This window comes from Tamandua tetradactyla, chromosome X (assembly GCF_023851605.1).
Source record: "Tamandua tetradactyla isolate mTamTet1 chromosome X, mTamTet1.pri, whole genome shotgun sequence".
NCBI classification, from domain to species: Eukaryota; Metazoa; Chordata; class Mammalia; order Pilosa; family Myrmecophagidae; genus Tamandua; species Tamandua tetradactyla.
This window is the reverse complement of record NC_135353.1, coordinates 28957505-28976710: the sequence shown is the minus strand read 5'-3', so window position 1 is coordinate 28976710 and position 19206 is coordinate 28957505. Positions and strand designations below refer to the sequence as shown.

The window sequence follows — 19206 nt, the reverse complement described above, 5'->3', positions numbered from 1 at the left end:
TGTGATCCTTTTTCCATATCAGTTTATAAATCATAGAATGTAAAATACCTTCTTATAACCTATCCCAAACTTATAAATTTAGAATGTTTTGCAATCCAATTTTTAGGGATGCTCCATTAAGAATAAATTCACTAATCAAGTCATGATCTTTTACCCACTATGTAGCCTGCACACTGCTAGATATTATGGGGATGTACATATAATATCTATCATTATTGCCTGCTTAATATGTACCAGGCATTGTGCCATAGACATATTGCAAATGTTCCCTCATAACAAACCTATGAAATAGATATCATTGTTGTTGTGAGATGAAGGAACTCAGGGACAATAAGGGAAATATTTAAACTAACCTCATAGCTAGAGATGGCCTTTCTTAGTTTTTCCATCTGCCATGAAAAATACCACACAATGGGTTGGCTTAAACAACATGAAATTCTTGGCTAACTGTTTTGAGGTTAAAGGAAGTCCAAAGTCAAGGTATCAGCAAGGCTTGCTTTCTCTTGAGGTCTATAGCCTCCTGGTAATCCTTGGGGTTCCTTGGCTTTCCCGTCACATGGCAATGCCCTCTACTATCTCTTCTTGGTTTTGGCTTACTTTCTGCTTCCAGCTCCTGTGGCTTTCTCTGGCTCTGGCTTCCAGTTTCCTTCTCTTTGTAAGGCCTCCAGTGTTTCTGTTTGCAAAAGTTGCCAGAATGCAATATACCAGAAATGGATTGACATTTAGAAGGGGATTTATTAAGTTGCAAGTTACAATTCTAATGGTGTGAAAATGTCCAAATTAAGGCACAGAAAGAGGATACCTTCTGTCAAGAAAAGCTGATCAACATCCATGGTTTCTCTGTCACATGTGGAAGGCACATGCAGATGCCTGATAGCCCTTCTCTGCTGGCTTCTGGGTTCAAACAGCTCTCTAATCTCCTTCTGCATCTCCAGACATCTGTCACTTGGTTTCATCTCTCTGATCTCTATGTGGGCTCTGAAGTCTCTCTCATCAAGGGTTCCAGGAAAGGATTAACACCCACTTTGAATGGGCAGGGTCGCATCTCCATGGAAATAACCCAATCAAACATCCCACCCACAACTGGGTGGGTCACATCTCCATAGAAACAACCTATTCAAAAATGTCCCACCCAGGATGCATGGATGGCTCAATGTTAGAATGTTTACCTTCCATGTGGGAGACCTGGGTTCAATTCCCAGACCATGCAGCCACACCCCAAAAAACTGTCTCCCCTAACAATAGGTCTGCTTCACAAGATTGGATTAGAATAATATGGCTTTTTGGGGTAAATAACAGTTTTCAACCAGCACTTCCAGCAATCCAGATTAATTCAGTTGGGCCACATCTTAATTTAAAATAACATCTTCAAAATATCCTATTTCCAATGTGATCACATCCCCAAGAATGTGATTTAAGATTAACAGCATGTCTAAATTGGGGGAATAATTCAATCTACCAAGGGGCCCCAAGTTGAACTTACATCTGTCTGATTTTCAAGGCCATCCTTGTTCTCTGAGGGGCTAGTTGAGTTGAGCCAATGTAGTTATGATATGATTAGAGAATGGACTGGAGCAGAGTTGATTAGTACCAATAAAGAGTCTCAATTGTGTGGTATGGAAAATAAGTGCTATGACTTTTGAGCAAACATAGAAATTCCCTATTGGCTGAAGAAGTCACAGAAACCTTCATGGGAAGGTGGAATCAGAGAAGGATCTTGAAACCTAAGCACAGAAGGCACTCCATATGGGGAGGGGAGCATGGGCAAAATCTTGGTGGTAAAACTTTAACATTGAATGACCTAATAAGGAGACTAGTCTTATGAGAGGAAAGGGTTTGCCCTAGCAAAGTGTGTGGCTGAATAGGGACATCTGCCTGCGTGTATGGACTTGTACAGTTTCAACGAGACCAACTCATACTATGACAATATTTGGGACATTCAGATATGTAGAACATTTTGTTTCCATATGGTTTATTAGTTATGAATTCCAGAATTTGGAAACCTTGCAACCTTTGGAAAGAACCAGACTACATATTAAGGGATTAAAGGTTGAAATATTTTCCATTTCTGCCCAAATGAGGTTGAGACATTTTTTTGATGATAAGAAAAAAGGTAAGGCTTTCCATGACTAGTTCTTCACATGGTTTCTGAATGATTCAGATCACCTATTGACTTGATGGTAGTCCCTAAATGCAGAGGCACAAATCATCTCAGATCATGCAGATTTTCGGCATCAAAGACAGATCCCGATGCCGAGTATGATAGACAATCGGTTTCAGAGTTGAGCAAGATGCTGAAATCTTCTTCTGATTAGTTTTGATAACTCCATCTCCTGTTAAAAAGCAGTCTTCCCTAGCACCATGAGGTCAACAATTCCATCCTGACCAAAAGGGGGGAAAGAAGTGTAACTAATAAAGTATCAATGGCAGAGAAAGTTAAAAAAAAGAGTTGAGAGGCTACTCTAGAGGTTGCTCTTACTTAAGCTTCAGTTAGACCTTGCTACCTATCATATACTGCCAACCCCCCCCCCAACCAGGACCATTCCAGTCAATCCTAAAGAATACCTAGGGCAATATATAAGATTCCCCAAGGGTTCCAGGCACTAGAGTAACTTTCCAGAAACCTACAACCTCCAGATGGGTCCCTGGTCCAGATAAGTCCTGAAACCTAGCCCAGCCTCTCCAGAACTTCAGATAGCTCCATCTCCCTACCCCATATTAGTGACAGACCCTTCCAATATGAAAAATTTAGAATTGCTATAGCCCAAACACCCCTCAAAAGAAGGATGGAAAGAGCAAAGGTGATGGTGGAGTTATACAGGGAAGATAGGCTTTAACAAATGAATATAAATACTGAATCATTAAATTGATATCTCTTTTAGTCTCCAGTAGCTTAGAGCAGCTAGAAGTAAAAACCTAACATTGTGAAATTGTAACCCGCGTCAAAGTCTGAAATATGTTCTACAACTAATTGTGGCACAGTGCTTTGAAAATTATAGCTTTTTTGTATATATGTTATTTTTCACAAAAAATGAAGGAAAAAAAAGTCGACTGTCATGATAAAAAATATTTAAGCCCCCTCGCCTCCTTATCTCTGGAGCAGCTAGAAGGAAAAATCTGAGATGATCGTATGGTGGCCCATGACAAACTCTGGGATCTGTCCTGTAACTACTTGTTGAAGAGTGCTTTGAAAACTATTGTTTTTCTATTTCTTTGCTTTGTATATATGCTATACTATACAATTAAAAAAGTTAAAAAGAAAAAGAAAAAAGCAGTCTTCCCCTCCAGTTTGATCTATCATTCATGTCTGCCCCACCCCAAAAGAAGTCATTTTCTTTTCAGCATCCTATTCGATGGACTATAAACATTCTAAAATTGAGCTTTTTTTTTTTTTACACAAACCAGTTCCCTGAATTCTGTGTGTGCAGGTCCAGACTGTTTTGGTGCATTTTTGGCTAAATGACACCAAGAAAAATGCTTTGGCTATGTTTTTCACTTTTCAACCAACTATTTTGATGACAAGTAGATCTTGCCTGAAGATAAGTAATGATGTTTTTTTTGTTCCACTGTAACTACCCAACAGTGGAGAATGGTTCAAAGGTCCTTAATAAAGAAATTGGATTTGGTTTTAAAGTTCTCCTTGAAACCAAAGTAAACACAGTGATGCACAGGGCCCCATCTGTAATGTTTGGCTTGGATGCAGGTGAGAGGCTCTTGGGAAGGCAGGGTGCAATAGAGTCTTCAGAGAAAACTTTGGAGGTTGGCATTTCCCCAGGATGCCCTTAGCAGCCAACTTCTGCTGCTGATCAGAGTTGGCACTTATGTGTACAGGAGGAGATGGAAAGAACGTGATCCCTTGGGCCTGCTAACAAGGGTGGAGGGATTGGTCTGTGAGGTTCGTAAGGTGACCTGAGTTGAGGATTACATTACCCAAAAGGCTTGAACTGTTCTTAATCCTTGCCTGTCTTCAGATGTGAGTCGTCTGCTGGGATATGATTAATCCTATTTTATAGAAGTGGACAGTGCAAAGGTTCTACCCCTCCCTCATATCCCACACTGGCCCTGGAGCTCAACACATTCTGACTTCCTATAACAATTCTTAGCTAAAGAGCATTCTCCAGATTATGAATAATTGTTAAGCTTAGTTTTCGAGGAAGAATGGAAGAGTCAGTGTCCAATGCTCAATCTTAGAGGCAATAAACTGTCCCCAACCCAAATCGTTCCGTTTTGTACAAGCAATTCTCTCAGAACTCGGCTTTCCTTATCAACCCAAATCGAGGTCTTATCCAGCCCCTCATCAGTTGTGTGACCCTGAGCAGAACTTGGCAACTTCATCCATTTTCTTATGTATAAAATACATATCTATGTATCTGCCCTGCCTTTCCCTTAGTGCTGCTGCGAATATCAAACAAGATAACATAAATTAAAGTACTTTGAAAATCATAAATTGTAACAAGTAAAATAGATTGTTATTATCACTTTGGTTTTACAAGGTATGTATGGTCATATTGTCAATGAAACTTAAATAAATGTTCTAAAACAGAAATAATAATTTTTGAAAACAAGCATTTGGTATACAGTAAAGACTTGGAAATTTGGACAGGAAGTTTGGCCCCTATATAGGATCTTTGTCTCCCAAATCTTATTTGAGATTAACCAATTAAAAGAGAGAGACTTTTAACTTTAGAAGCCTCCAAAAACCCACCCTGGCAGATGGGCCCAGCTGTGAGTGACAATGGGACACTTGAAGCATTGCCAAGAGCCTACCAACCAGATGTTCTTGGGCATCTGTTCCATGTTTAGAAAACTCCTAAACTTTCCAGAAACTACCTAAGACACTCTAAGATGTTATTTACTCAAGGCGGTGGCACAGGAAACAAGCTCAAATCAAAGGAAAAAGCACACCTTTTGTGCTGGAGGTCTAGAGCAGAGGTTGGCAACTTCTCTAAAGAGAGAATCCAACAAATTGCTGCTCTGTGTTCATGGGGTGAAGGGAACAGAGGGAGACCCATGTCTGTAAAGAGACAACGGTCACCAAGACTGCTTTTATCATAACCTCCCCACACTCATATTTCAAGATCCGTTTGAGCTAATAAGCACCTCTTTCTTTTCAGATGCAAACAGTGGATTCTTTTGTGATTCATGAGCATGATGAATGAAGTTTGCATATGTGCCTCCTGCAAACGATGTGACAATGTCAGCACATTACCCGTCTGACCTGGAAAAAAAATGCAATTAAGTGCCTGGGAAGGCGAGGGTCTATCAGCCACTGACATTCTAATATAAATGCCTTTAGTGTGTCCTCTTATCTGAGATGTGTTACACTGTGAGAATAGAAATTTTGAGTAAGAATACATTTAGAGCTTGGAGTACTTTAGGGAATGGCAGCTCTAAGTAGATGAGGGGCCAGCATATGCTTTCTGTGGGTAAGAAAGACCACCAGGAGGCAGGATGAAAGTTCAGAAAAGAGCAGATGAAGGACAAAGACCCAGGTTGGCAGCTATCCTTGCAGACTGGTGAAACTAGCAAAAGCTTAACAATTTTGGTGAACAAACTATGGATGACACATGCCTAATCTAGAGAAGTGATGGTGGGACTGAATATTAATTTGACTTCAAAAGGAAATGGAAAAAGGAAAAAATATAAAAATTAAATAAAATAAGTAAATAAATGTAAAAAAAAAAAAAAAAGAAAAGGAAATGGAGTGGAAGCAGAGGAAGGGATGCCATGCACATGATGGCACCCAGTCACTCATGGTAATCTAAGCTACAAGGAACCCAGAAAACCTTTCATACAGGCTGAGCCACAGGTACAGAACAGGTTTGGGTCAATTTGGCCTTGAGCTCACCGAGCCACGGTTATCAGGCCATCAACAGAGCTTCTTCCTTTGATGGAGCTAGCACACGGGCACTTTATTTGTATCCACGGAGAGCCAAGTTCACCAGGGAAAATGAAGTCTTTAGCTGAGCACAGGATCTTACTTTTAAGTTAAAGTAGGAAAAGAGTGAAAGTTTGCAAGAGTCCCAACAAGTGGATATCATTCTGAGCAAACTCAGGAGGCCAAAACACACATTTGTGCATCAAGAAAGCAAGATGGGGGTGGCGCAATGGTGGCTCAGTGGCAGAGTTCTCACCTGCCATGCTGGAGACCCAGGTTCGATTCCCAGAGCCTGCCCATGCAAAAAAAAAAAAAAAAAAAAAAAAAAAAGATCATTAAGAAAACAAGATGGGTTACTGGAAGGTAGAGGGGTGGATGTATCCACAGGTATGTGTTAAAACAAATTAAGTAGGGTGGGCCACAGTGGCTCAACAGGCAGAGTTCTCACCTGCCATGCTGGAGACCCGGGTTCGATTCCTGGCGTCTGCCCATGTGAAAAAAAAAGAAAAAGAAAACAGTAAAACATTGGTGGTAAACGCTAGGTGGTAGGTGTATACATGGCTGTGCGCTAGAAAATTTTAAGTTTGCTATATGCTTAAAATTCTTCATAATACAATCTTGGGAGGAAAGGGTACCTCTTTTGGAAACAAAATATTCACATTTGCCAAATTGATAACTTAGGACATCGTAATTGTTGTGGAAAAGGATTTACCTAGTTCATTTTAAAGCAAGTCCATCTCTTCTGAGGAGTACAGTACATTAATGAAGTGGATGTCATCCTAGTTGAAATTTTTTGCAGACTGCTCCCAGGGACAGAGCAGACATGAAAACAGAGAGACGTCCAAAATTTCAGGAAAAAAATCACAATCAGGTTATGATGGTCCCCCAAAACCCTCAAGAAAGAAAATATTCCTTGGTTTAAAATGCCTGTTAAGTTCTGTTTAAATGTGTGTGTGTGTATATGTGTGTGTCTTACATCTTGTTCTGTTGAATTAACATGATTTCCTTTATAAAAAAATGGACTGATACAAATCTGCGAGTTAAAGGCAGTTGGAAAAAAGGTCTTATGTGAAGGATTGCCCTTATGAAGGAACAGGTGTTAGAAATTTTGGAAAAGCAAAACCCTTGGTGGAAGACATCTTCTAAATGTGGGGTGACAGCGCCGTCCTCCAGGTTCACACTCGGGGATCTGTCTGCCTACTTGGACCATTGTGTACTTTTTAAAAATGTTCTTCTATTTTTTATTGATATATATAATATATTCACATACCATGTAATCATCCAAAGTGCACAATCAATGGTTCATAATATCGTCATATAGCTGTGCATTCATCACCACACTCAACTTTTTTTCTTCTCTATGAAAAATAACATATATACAAAAAAGCAACAAATTTCAAAGCACAGCACCACAATTACTTGTAGAACAGATTTCAGAGTTTGGTATGGGTTATAATTCCACAATTTTAGGCTTTTATCTCTAATTGTTCTGAGATACTGGAGACTAAAAGAAATGTCGATATGATTCAGCAATCATATTCGTTTGTTAAACCTGACCTTCTCTGTATAACTCCACCATCAGCTTTGATCTTTCTCCCACTCTTTAGGGGTATTTGGGCTATGCCCATTCTAACTTTTTTATGTTGGAAGGGGCTGTCAGTAGTATGGAGTAGGGAGATGGAACTAGCTGTTGTTCTGGAGAGGCTGGCCCCTCTGGATTTCAGGACTTATCTGGTCCAGGGACCCATCTGGAGGTTGTAGGTTTCTGGAAACATTGTGTTCCTTCTGCTGGTAATGTTGAAAAGTCAGAAGAAAAGAAGTGCAATCTGGACTTTCTGTCTGCAGCTTGGAATTTTGATGTTGTGGTCTGGTGCAGGCTACAAAGTGGCTTCCCCTTCTGATTTGGTCCTGCTTACAACCGTGAGAAGTTGAGTGGCTGTTATAATTCCCATTTCACAGACGAAAACCTAGAGGCTCAGAGAGAGTCAAAGAGGTCCCACAGCCAGTAAAGGGAAAGAGCTGAGCTGCAACTTCACTTAACCTGTCTCTGCCACCTTACTGGAGAAAGAACCCAAACAGACTCAGTCACTTTTGCTCTGACTAACGGTGAGATTTCAAGCTATTTCAGCATATGTTTCAGCTATGCTAAGACAGCGCTACTTAGGGTAGCTGAAGCCTTTCGGAATAATAATTTTTCTGCCCTGACTCATTCTTAGAAACTATGCTTGGAAGGCGCCATTCCCAGTTGCCTTAAGTGGCGACAACCATTACCTCTGCCTCTACTAGCCTGTCACCCACCTGGCAGGAGCAGGACTCTGGTGTGGCTACAGGGCTGGGAACTTTCTGTACTTTGGGATTTTCAGCTACCAGAACACCAAGAGAGGCCCTTAAAGAGGACACATGCTAATCATCAGTACTGGTGGGCCAGGAATGACTTCATGTGATGGAGCTTTGCTTTTCCCTACAGGATTCATCAAGCCAGGAAGAGGATCAGAAGTGATCTGGTCATTGAACTGTAGCTAGGACACCTGCTCCTTAAGTTTTCATACTGGTCATTATGGAAATGATGCTCATTCTTTTTTCCTAGCCCTGAACACAAGGAAATGAACATGTTGGGAATATCAAAATGGCAAGGGAAATCACACCTTTTCATCCAAAGAGATATTTGGAGAAGAGTGATCAGAGTCTGCTTTGTTTTTCCCCTACTCTCTGCCCCCTTGGCTGATTTCATAAAGGAAAACAGGGAGGAGAAAATATCTGTCAGGATTTCTCAAATGAAAAACACATCCACACTGTCAGAAATAGACTGTTTCCTATTAAGGACTGGGGTCATGGTAACAATTATATATTTTTGAATTTATCGTCATATTTATAAAATGAAACTCAAGAAAAGATTATGAAGGGAGATTCTGTGAACTCATCCCTCCAGCCTCGTCCTCTTTTTGAAGGTCTCAATAAGCAACACCAGCCACACTGCTGATGTTTTGTGTTCCACTCCGACAGTAAACAATTGCGGCAAATTGGGGAAGAGGGCCAGCCTCTCTTTTCCAATATGCAATATTAGTGTTTTCTATTTATTAAGTTTTCCATGCCACCTAGTGTCTATCTGAAGAAATACCCAATTGCTGAGAAATACCCCCAATCCAATGCAGGACTTCAAGCTCACACTCTAACTCAGGGACACAGATATACACAGACAGGCTAAGTGTGACATAGAGGCTGGATGAGAAGTTTGCAGTCTTCTTCATAATTTCATAATGAAACATCAATGCGAATGACAAAGCATTTCTCCTTGAAGAAGATATTGCTCGTTTGTTTGTCTCTTTGACAGGCTACGCTGGCATCAAAGAATCCTAGAGTGATCACGGTGGAAGGAAACTTCCAGAACTTTTGTCCACACTGCAATCTGCTGTGGTGACGGGTAACAATGCAGTGCTATGCAAGAGCCTCTCTGGAACTTCACCTTTGCTCTTTCTTTTTCTTTTAAAGTATATAAAAAAATACATGGTAAGAAAGCCTGGAGAAGTCGGAAAATCATTCAGAATAGCCGTGCTTGCCTTGCAAATGGCTGCTGTTTGTACCAGTAAGTAGTGGACAGAGAAAGCCCAAGAAACAAAGGGGCTGCTTTAGCTCTGGAAGATGCTAACCCAGAAGCAGAATCCAGGTCTCACAGCTCAAAGACTTGTAGCTAGAAAGACTTAATCGAGTTGTTCGCTATACCCCTCCCACAACAACACGTCCTAACAAACAATGCTCAGTACACTGGCAACAACAAAGCTGTCCGTCTCAGGATCTGTGTTCTATCATTTGCCTTCAATGACTACCAAGGCCTTCTAAACACTGCCTAAAGTTGAGCGAGTACTGGACAGGGACATGGGGGAGTGGAAACACAGCCATAGGAGCTAAGACTAGATTTCCAAAGAGACAGTGGCCACCTTGCAGTGGCCCTTCTCTGAATTTGCAGAGTAGCAGCTGTCATAATTCTGGCCAACACCTGCCTTGCATTTCATGCAACAGTCCCAATTTCAACTACTGCTCCTTGGCCTGGTCACATCATGGGTCCCTTTTTTTTCCTTTTTTTCTTGTTTGGGGGGGGGGCGGTGCAGAGAAAATATACTCACTGTATTTTTTGGGCTGAAGTCTCAAAGGATATTGTTATGTGTCCTCCCCTCTTTGGGAAACTAACTTACTGCTGTCCCTCCTCACAGGGCTGAAGGGCTACAGGTTACTTATAGATCTAGGAGCTTGGGAAGTCAGCTAGAGGTAGGAAGAATCGACAACCTTTAACCTAAACATGGGGACACAAAAAGCACGTTTACTGTGGGCTAGTAAACGTACAATAGATCTTAAGACTGTTTCCATGCATGCTGATCTGGACAATCTACAGATCTTACCACCATGAACAAAATACCATTATCACATTCTCATTAAAGCCCATCTGCAAGGTGCATGGATGATTCAATGGTAGAATGCTCGCCTTCCATGTGGGAAACCGGGTTCGGTTCCCAGACCATGCACCATTCCCCCCCCCCCAAAAAAAACATCTGCAGCAAGTGAGGGGACCTAGTGAGTTGTCAGAAATGCTTCCATGGAAGACTTCAGAAGATATCACTAGGAGGTAAGAGCTATATTTGACAAACTCCACAGCCCTGTGGAACTGGATTGCCTGTCAGTTCTGCAGAGAAAAGCCAACATTCCTGCTGACGGCTCAGTGTATTCAAAGTCCTTAATTGGAACCCTGTCACCGTAACATGGAGCCCTTGAGTCCCTAATTGGCCTAACCCTCAGTTCTGCTAGGAGCACTATAAGCACTCAGCTGGAGGGGAGGTGGTGCTGGCAAAATGGAGAAAGAAGACACAGAACGAGAAAGGAAAAGAGGAAGAAGAGACAGGAGGAGCCAGAAATATGAGGGCTGCGGTGGGGTGGAGAGAAATGGCATGCAGGGCACCAGCACAAGAGGTGGGAAGTGAGAGAAACCTTCGCCCTAAGCCTCAAGGTCAGGGTGGGGCCAGGAAAGTTGCTGAAAGGAGGCAAGTCTCTATCTGGCCTCACAGGCCTTTAGGCCACACCCTTAATTTAAGGAAAAAGATAAATGAGTATGCTCTTACCCTAACTTTTCGAATTTTTTTGAGCTGCATCAAAAAACCACCTTCTGCCTCTACTCTCTCTCTCTTTCTCTCCCCCTGGAACTCTTTCTTGTTCTTCCTCCTGCTTTCTCATCTCTTTCTCACGTCCCCTCTGCATGTAGCTGTTCATCCCTCTCTTCTTTCCTTCCTTTGACAACTCCCCAAGCACTTTTTGATCAATGGATTTGCCAGAATCCACTTCCTTGTTACTCTGAGATCAGGCAGCCAAGGCCTCTGACACTCACAGCTGCTCCTGGGGACCACCCACCTCCCTCCTCTTGGGCTTACATTTCCTGTGGCTACCACATCCCAGATGGCTAGGCCTCCCCGAAAGAGAGCTGGCTCTGGAGGTACAGGTGGCTCTGGCAGGACACACATTTCTGAGTCATGGTGTTGTCAGGGGAGTCCAGGGCTTCCACTTGGGCAGGCACAAGGCCTGCAGCTCCATGGCCCCTGGTCTCCATGGAAAGCAGATCCTGCTGAGGAGTCCCGCCATCGGTTGACTGCTCAGATGCAGGGAGATCACATGAAAAAACAGAAGAACCCAACCTTTTAGAAAATACTGCAATGATTAAAAACTTTTATGAAACTGTTTCGTGAATCTCCACTACCTGCTTTTTTCTTTTTTTAATTTCTGGGACCGAAGAAGGGGTATAGGTGCTTTTCGTGTCCCTGCTCCACGAGGTTGACAAAATGGTTTCAGTTAAGGCTGCCTATGACTTCTCTGGGGAGAGAAGAAAAATGGGTCCAACTCTGTAGCCATCTCTTCTTTTTTTTCGGAAAGGAAAAATTTTTATTACTTTAAGATATGCTTTGTTTTCATTGCCTCAATCTCCCCTTATTCTTTTTTTTTAATATGTTTATTTAAGAAAAAAAAACAATCCATTTAGTATCACCAAAAAGCCAACTCTTCTTACTATGAAACATTTGGGGGGAAATTCGTTGAAGGTAGATTTTCACACCATTGGGAGCAAATGAGCCTAAAATGGAAAACTTGAAATATCCCAAACTTTGACCACCAGAGTTACTAACCTATGCTGTGAGATTCTGCCTGGAATGACAGCTGATCTTTAGAGTCAGGAGCAGAGGATAGGGAGCAATCAGATGGGAGGCTCACTAGGGTTTGAGGATTCAGGTGACTGTGCTTGTTCAACTAAAGGGTAGGGAAGAGTCACTGAGTAGGGCTCAGCTCTCCAGCCCTTATTCAGGAGTCACATTCAATCTCCATCTCTAGCTTGGTTAGTAAAGTGTAAAGTGCAGCTGTTGGAGGAAATAAAGCTCCAAGGCTTTGGTCTCTTCATCTTGTCCCTTCATGTTTCCCCGACTTCCACTAACCAAGCTGGAAATGGAGATCGAATGTGACTCTTGAATAAGGGCTGGAGAGCTGGCCCTATTCAGTGACTCTTCCCTACCCTTTAGTTGAACAAGCACAGTCACCTGAATCCTCAAACCCTAGTGAGCCTCCCATCTGATTGCTCCCTTCATGTTTCAACTTGTGTTTCTACTTTCTTTCTTCGTTGCATATTGGACAAACCCAACTTCTGAGTCTGGGGAATTGTGTAAATAATGGTTTTTCTTCCTCCAAACCTAAGAGGCTTGGCCCCATTTGCCCTCCATGGCTTGTACAAAATCACCATGGGTCCTGTTTCCTATCTACATTTGCAAAAGTCATATAATCACTGACTTTCATCTTGAAAGGAGCAGCTGAGATCATTTAGTTCAGTTTCATCATTGTAAAGATGAGGAAACTGCTGTCCAGAGAGGTTGGGAGGCATGTGAAATTTCGTATAAGGAGTCAATGGCCAGGCTGAGAGCCAGAACGACCAACTCTCTATCCAGGTTATTTAGTGGCACCGTGCTTCAAGGTTAAATAGTTGAAATCCATGCCTGATTATGTGAAAATGTGTGTAGGGACCATGACATGCAAGGCAATTTCAAAGAAACCAAATGTCTTTAACCATGCATATTCAACCTCCATTTGGTATCCAAAGAGGCAACAGAACTCCCTGTCAGGTTAATGACTCATGAATACCCAACCAAATCTCCATGGGTGCTGTGACCTGCCTATACCACTCCTTGACAGGTAAGAAATCTCTCTCTGGCCAACAGCTACTGCTGTCATCTCCCCCTAGGAGAAAGCCACAAGATGTTCTTCAGGCTGGCCATCCAAAGCCCACAGCCTCTCTTATCTACATGGTACCAAAAAAAGCAACATTTTCACCAAGGACTGTGTCTCTGGCTCTGATGTCAGCTCTATCTCCACTGGTTCCCCCAGCTCCCCTACCCATTCTGTCTCCTGTCCACTGTGGGAGAAGATGGAGGCTTAATAGGCTTTCTCACACTTTGCCAGCCTTTGGTAGAGAGATAGAACTGATGCCATGGCTTCCAGTGGTGGCCCTGCTTTGGGAAGGTATAATGTCAGCACCCATGGAGATTTACATACCTGAACCAGTCACCCATGCCCACACCTGCGTTCCAAAGGACATCCGTCCCACACCCCCACCCCAAGCTCTTGCACGCCTGACCCAGGCCAACCCACCCCTCCTGCACAAGCACAGTCTTGCCTTCCCCCTCCTAAGACACATCTCCCCCTCCCTGCCCCCTGCGGGCGCTCACCTTCATACCCAGGCTAACTCCGCCCCTAGTCCACACAGTTGAGCAACCCAGCCACAACCCCCCGCCAAGCTCTGTGCATGTGTACATCAGTTTATGACCTCCCAGATATGTGCAAGCACACAGCCCCCAGTCACATCCCGCAGCTCTGGGCAAGCACTGACCTGCGCAGCTGGGCCATGTCCACCCCCAGCCCACTCAGACACAACCCCAGCCCACTGCCCTGAGCTCTGCGCATGTGAACAGAAGGGCCCCACCTCCTAGACTAGCACACCACACAGCCACATTCACTCCACCACCTTCTTGACCCCTGCACCTCAACCCCCTGCCCCACAAACGTGCACATTTGCTCCACCCCCTGGCACAAGTGCACTGTTCCCACTCCTGGCAGGTGCACAGAGGCAGGTGCACAGAGGCATTTCACTCTGCAAATGCGTGCCCACCTACTCCAAACCCCTCCACAATCGCACACTTGTGCCAGGACATCACCCACCCAGAGCAACCCCACCTCCCCCTACCCACATCCTGCAACCCCAGTGACCTGTGCCTGCCCCTACACGCTCCCACATCCACATCCAGGGCCCTCTGGACCCATCCCCCTGCATAAGGACACACCCGCACCCTGCCCCACCCTGTGCCCTAACCTCTGTGCCAGCTACCCTACACACTGAAACCCACGACCCCCACACTCCATACGCCCAGCCACACCCTACCTGCACACCAGCCCTCATGCATCTACTCATCCTCCCCATCTGCCTCTACCTCTGTATCCCCCACACCACACCCTGCTCCTGTGCTCCAAATAAACTGGAGAACAACAACAACAAAAACCATAGAAAGAAACAATAAAACCAAAGACTCTATAAGAAAGAAAAATTACAAGCCAATCTCCCTAATTAATATAGACTCAAAAATTCTCAAGAAAATACTAGCTATTCTAATTCAGTGACACATTAAAAGAATTATACAGCTCAACAAACAGAGATTTATACCAAGAATGCAAGGGAGGTTCAATGCAAGAAAATCAATCAACATAATACAGCACATTACAAGTTGAAAGAGAAAAATCACATGATTGTCTCAATTGAAACTGAAAAAGCATTTGACAAAATTCAGCACCTTTTACTGATCAAAAAAAACACTTCAAAAGGTAGGAATCAAAGGAAACTTTCTCAATATGAGACATATATGAGAAATACAGCCAACATTGTACTCAGTGGTGAGAGACTGAAAGCCTTCCCCCTAAGATCAGGTACAAGACAAGGATGCCCTCTGTCACCACTATTATTTAAGAAATAAAAGGCATCCAAATTAGAAGGGGAGAAGTAAAATTTTCAGTATTTGCAGATGACCTGATACTATACTTGGAAAATCCTGAGAAATCTATGACAAAGTTACTTGAGCTAATAAACAAATTCAGCAAGGTGGTGGGATATAAAATTAATGTACAGGGCAGTGCAACAGTGGCTCAGTGTCAGAATTCTTGCCAGCCATGCCAGAGACCCGGGATCAATTTCTGGAGCCTGCTCGTGCCAAAAAAAAAAAACAATAATAATAAATAAAATTAATGTACAAAAATCAGTAATGTTTCTATACACAAGGAATGACCGAACTGGGGAGTCAATTAAGAAATAATTCCATTCAAAATAGCAACTAAAAGAATCAAGTATCTAGGAATAAACATAACCAGGAATGTAAAGGACCTGTACACAGAAAACTACATAACATTGTTAAAAGAAAGCAAAGAAGGTTTAAATAGGTAGAAAGACATTCCCTGCTCATGGATAGGAAGGTTAAATGTAGTTAAGGCATCAATCCTACCCATCTTAATCCACAGATTCGACACAATATCAATCAAAATTCCAACAAACTTATTTGAAGACTTGGAAAAGCTAGTTATCAAATTCCTCTGGAAGGGAAAGAGACATCAAATAGCTAAGAATGTGCTTAAAAAAAGGAATGAAGGGGAAGGGTTAACACTTCCTTATTTAAAAGCTTATTATAAATCCACAGTGTTTGAAACAGCATGGTACTGGCACAATGATAGAAGTATGACCAATGGAATTGAATTGAAAGTGCGGAGATAGACCACCAAATCTATGGTGAATTGATCTTCAGCAAGGCCCTCAAATCCACTGAACTAGAACATAATAGTCTTCAATAAATAGGCATGGGAGAACTAGATATCAATACCAAAAAGAATTTAAAAGGACCCTTACTTTACACCCTATACAAAAATTAAATAAAAATGGATCAAAGACTTAAACATAAAAGCCAGTACCATAAACTCCTAGAAGAAAATATTGGGAAACATCTTTAAAGCCTAGTAAAGCACAAAGAAAGAAAGAAAAAATAGATAAATGGGAACTCCTCAAAATCAAATGCTTCTGTGCCTCTAAGACTTTGTCAAAAAGGCAACTCAATGAGAGAACGTCATCAGAAATGACGTATCAGATGAAGGTTTGATATCCTGTATACATAAAGAAATCATACATCTCAACAACAAAAGAACAAGCAACCCAATTATAAAGTGGGCTAAAATTAGGAATAGACATTTTTCTGAAGAGCAAATACAGATGGCTAAGAAGTACATGAAGAGATGCTCAGTTTCATTAGTTAAAAGGGAAATGCAGTTCAAGACTACAATGAGATTGACGGCAGTTGACAGCATACCGTAAGGTCACACTGGCAGGCCTGGGAGAGACAGAGGAATGTCACCCACACTGGAACCTTCCCCTGTCCCTTTCTTTGGTGTCCCTGAGGCTTTTATACCTGGAGAGCACTCCCCAGGAGGTGGGCAGGGAGTGCCAAGATGGCGGCTTAGCGAGGGGTGAGATTTAGTTCATCTTCCAGAACAGCTACTAAATAGCCAAGAACAGTACAGAGCAACTCTTGGAGCCACGTCAGTGACCGGACACACATTTTACCCCAGTCTGGACCATCTGGACTGGCTATGAGCCCCCCCAAAACTGGGAGGGCCCCAAGCCATGGTGGCGGGTGGCCCTCCCCCATAGGCTGCTTCCCAGAGGGGAAAGGAAAGGGACTTTATGAGCAGCAGGGGCTGACTGCAACTAAGCTTCAATTGTGGAATTAATTCACAAATTCTGACTACCAAAATAGGCCCCCAGCTCAGCTGAACCTGGTCAAAGCAGAGGTTGCTGGGTTTTGCCCCAGCACCAAGGTGGCAGGGCTGACAGAAAAAGAAAAAAGAAAAGAAAGAAAGAAAGAAACAGAGTTTTTTTGGATCAGAGAGCACATAATACTTGAAAGGGTCTGGGCCCTGAAGGAAAGGAGGGGGCACATAGGATCTGAAGGTAGACAAAGAAACATATCAACTTATGCTCTTGAATGGCAAATCTGAGGAACAGGGGTCCTGCTCTGAGAAGGATTTTTCTCTTTCTTTCTTTTTTTTTTTGTGGTTGTGTTTCTACAAAGGCTGAACTGCCTTTGAATACAGCTGCAAGGCTCCTTAAACTGCAACTGCCCTAGGCATAGGCAGAAACAAGCTTGTTGGAGTGCTTCTCTGGAACCTGTGCCCTCCCCAGGAGAGGGGTGGGGCCCACTCAGGTGCATTCCCTCCCTCAAGGAATTCAGACCACAGGTCTTGGAAATTTGAAGCCATTAAAGCCAGCCTACAACCTCTCCTCTGTCTTCACCATGCCCTCAGCAGGAAGAGTCTGCCAAAGTTAAAGGTACCACGTCATCTTATGCTGGTGGGACCTGTAGGCAGACTAGCACCACATACTGGGCAGGATAAGAAAAACAGAGTACAGAAAACTGATGCAGGTGACGCTTTCCTCCTGATAGGCCAGTTTGGTCTGGGAAAATCCAGCTGGGGTCTATAATACCTAAGTAGATCCTCCTAAGGGGGGGAGGGGAGGCACCATACAGGCAGGGCAAAAAACAAGAAAAGAAGAACTGAAAAATTCTGATCTGTTAAACAAAATCTAAACTAGTGGTCCAGAATAAGCTGAACTGAATGCCAAAGAACAGACAGACAACAAATTCATCCAGCAAGAAAATCCTAGGTAAAAGAAGTGAAAACAATCTCCAGAATAAATTATTTCAGGTAATTAAATGCCTAGATGCCAGCAAAATTACCAAATTACACTAGGAAAATTGAAGATATGGCCCAGTCAAAGGAACAAACCAACAATTCAAATGAGATACAGGAGTTGAAACAGTTAATTCAGAATGTTCGAACAGACATGGAAAACCTCATCAAAAACCAAATCAATGAAACGAATAGCTTTCACAATGTGACTGCATGACTGTGAAAACCTTGTGTCTGATGCTCTTTTCATCTACCTTATCAACAGATGTGTAAAACATATGGAACAAAGATGAATAATAAGGGGAACAAATGTTAAAATAAATTTAGGTTGAAATGCTGGTGATCGGTGAGGGGGAGGTTTGGGGGTATGGTATGTATGTTTTTTTCTGTTTTCTTTTTATTTCTTTTTCTGAATAGATGCAACTGTTCGAAGAAATGATCATGATGATGAATATGCAACTATGTGATGATATTGTGAATTACTGATTATATATGTAGAACGGAATGATCAGAAGTTAAGAATGTTTGCATTTGTTTGGTGTTTTGTGGTATTTAAAAAACTAATTTAAAAAATTAAATCAGTGAATTGAGGGAGGATATAAAGAAGGCAAGGAATGAACACAAAGAAGAAATTGAAATTCTGAAAAAACAAACCACAGAATGTATGGGAATGAAAGGCACAGCAGAAGTAATGAAAAAAACAATGGAAACCTACAATGGTAGATTTCAAGAGGAAGAAGATAGGATTAGTCAACTGGAGGATGGAACATCTGAAATCCAACAAGCAAAAGAAAATATAGGAAAAAGAATGGAAAAATATGAGCAGGGACTCAGGGAATTGAATGACAATATGAAGCACATGAATAAATGTGTCATGGGTGTCCCAGAAGGAGAAGAGAAGGGGAAAGGATGAGAAAAACTAATGGAGGAAATTATCACTGAAAATTTCCCAACTCTTATGAAAGACTTAAAATTACAGATCCAAGTGCAGTGTACCCCAAACAGAATAGATCCAAATAGATGTACTCCAAGACACTAATGAGAATGTCAGAGGTCAAAGAGAAGGAGAGAATCTTGAAAGCAGCAAGAGAAAAGCAATCCATCACATACAAGGGAAGCCCGATAAGACTATGCATAGATTTCTCAGGAGAAACCATGGAGGCGAGAAGACAGTGTGATGATATATTTAAATTACTAAAAGAGAAAAACTGCCAACAAAGAATTCTATATCCATCAAAATTGTTCTTCAAAAATGCGGGAGAAATTAAAACATTATCAGGCAAAAAAATCACTGACACAGTTTGTGACCAAGAGACCAGCTCTGTAAGAAATACTAAAGGGAGCACTAGAAGCAGATATGAAAAGACAGGAGAGAGAGGTGTGGAGAAGAGTGTAGAAATGAAGACTATGAGTAAAGGTAAAAAGAAGGAAAATTAGATATCACATATAAAATCCAAATGGCAAAATGGTAGAAGAAAATACTACCCATTCAGTAATAACACTAAATGTTAATGGATTAAAATCCTCATTCATAC

The 19206-nt window shown here is 42.2% G+C and overlaps 1 non-coding gene across 1 annotated transcript; it reads left to right on the top strand.

Annotated features, from left to right (window-relative positions):
- The first annotated feature begins 5127 nt into the window (after positions 1-5127).
- LOC143672384 (small nucleolar RNA U13) lies at positions 5128-5219 on the top strand. Its single transcript, XR_013169836.1, has one exon. It is a non-coding gene; the product is annotated as a small nucleolar RNA U13 (small nucleolar RNA).
- The last annotated feature ends 13987 nt before the right edge of the window (positions 5220-19206 follow it).